We start from the raw sequence: 2,208 nt of genomic DNA, 5'->3' as shown, positions 1-2,208 counted from the left end.
CTCCCCATGTTGCCAAATGACAAAGGTGTCATCTACGTACCGGTACCATGTTTGTGGCTTTAGTGGGGCTTTTTTGATGGCCTGGGATTCGAAGTGTTCCATAAATATGTTTGCTATGATTGGAGATATCGGTGATCCCATAGCTGCACCTGTGATTTGTTTATAGAATTGGTTGTTGAAGGTGAAATAGGTTGTGGTCAGGCAATGTTCTACCAATGATATAAGGTCGGATGATAGTTGACCTGAAGATTTAATTATATTAATGGTGTCATGAATTGGTACCTGCGTGAACAGGGACACAATATCAAAACTGACTAAGATGTCATTAGGTTGAAGTTTAATATTTTTGATTTTAGAAATAAAGTCAGATGAGTTTTTTTTATCGTGGTGTCATTTTTACCCGTGAGAGGTTCTAGTTTGCTGACCAGAAAGCGAGCTAGATNGTATGTAGGTGAGTTTATAGCGCTTACTATGGGTCTGAGGGGTATGTTGTTTTTATGGATTTTTGGTAGTCCATATAGTCTAGGTGGTACCGCGTTTCTGGGTATTAACATGTCTGGGAGATTGTTTTTCTTAATGAGATTGGTGGTNAGAGTTTTTAGTGAAGCAGTAAGGTCTTTCTTAAGTTTTTCATATGTNGAGTCTGTAAGTAATGTCTGAATTTTAGTGTATATAAAGATAAATTTGGCCATGATTACAAAATATCAAACAAAATACGATAAATATAAAATAATAAAAAAAAATTAAAATTAAATCGAAAAAACGTACCTTTGAACACTTCACAAATTGATGTTTACATATAGTCATGTGTGTCTATGATGTTAGGAAGTCAGTCACACACTGAGAGACAAACAACAAGCTAACGGTTGTCAACAAAGTTAAAATTAAAAGTCGAAAAGATAAAAGATAGAAAGTCAATGGATCTTATTGATTAACGGTAAGTAAGTTTTGTCANGTAAATCGGTATCAGTCATTTTGGTCAAAGTATTATTATACATTTTTATAAAAATCATTTCAGATGTAGTCCGTTTATAGTAGTTAGATTCTTTGTCAAGTATAGTGACTGAGTTCCAGTTAAAATTGTGACCGGTAGTAGAAAAGTGTTTATACAATACAGAAGTGTCAATTTTATTTTTAACATAATTTATGTGTTCTCTTATTCTAGTATTTAGTTGTCTTCCTGTTTGTCCAACATAGTTTGCATTGCATGTTTTACATTCTATACGATATACTACATTTTTGTTTTTTTCTAAGGGGATTTGGTCCTTGTGCGTTTTGATGTATTTATTTAACCGAGAAATATTTCTGTATTAAAATTATATGTTCATTTTTTTAAACATGTAATTAAACTTGTCGGACTTATCAGACACATAAGGCATGACAAAATGTGTAACGGACTCGTCATTGCTTGTGTTATGATTGCTATTGTCAAAAATTCGTGTATTTTTATTCAGTTTGGTATTAAAAAGTGTCTTTAATCTTTTATTAATGGTGTTAAATATCAGTTCTAACGGATATTGATTATTAATCAAGGTATTGATGACTAACTGTAGGTTTTTGCGGTGGTAAATAGGATCTGACAATAGCACTGCTCTATCAACTAACGTAATTATTGTACCAACTTTATGACACAGTGGGTTTTGTGATAGGTAGTGAAGATATCTACCTGAGAAAGTTGGCTTATGGTACCAATCACAAGTCAACTTATTTTTGTTAATAATGATACGTGTGTCAAGAAAGCTGATACAAGAATCTGACTGCAATTCATGNGTGAACTGCAATCTATTATGAACAGAATTGAACGTATCAAGGACGTGTGTTAATTGATTTTTGGGAACAGCTAGTAATATATCATCCACATATCTAAAATATATTAGAATGGTGAAAGTTAATGTATTTAATGNTTTAAGTTCAATATCTTGCATCGTGATGTCTGCTATGATCGGTGAAAGTGGGGAACCCATTGGAGTACCAAATGTTTATTTATAAATTTTATTGTTAAAAGTGAAATATGTAGATGATAAAACGAATTCAAGTGACATTAAAAATTCTTGATGTGATATTTTTGTGTGTAATCTTAAATATTTCCATCTCCTATTAGCACTGTCTAATGCTAGATCTATTGGTATGTTGGTGAATAAAGAAATGACATCAAAAGAGCAGAGAATATGATTACTTTTAAGAGTTAGACCTGATAATTTGTTGTAC

The sequence above is a fragment of the Pseudomyrmex gracilis genome, unplaced genomic scaffold (genome assembly GCF_002006095.1).
Source record: "Pseudomyrmex gracilis isolate BER0280 unplaced genomic scaffold, ASM200609v1 scaffold_944, whole genome shotgun sequence".
Classification (NCBI taxonomy): Eukaryota; Metazoa; Arthropoda; class Insecta; order Hymenoptera; family Formicidae; genus Pseudomyrmex; species Pseudomyrmex gracilis.
The sequence above is the reverse complement of the archived record's forward strand: the minus strand, read 5'-3'. Positions refer to the sequence as shown.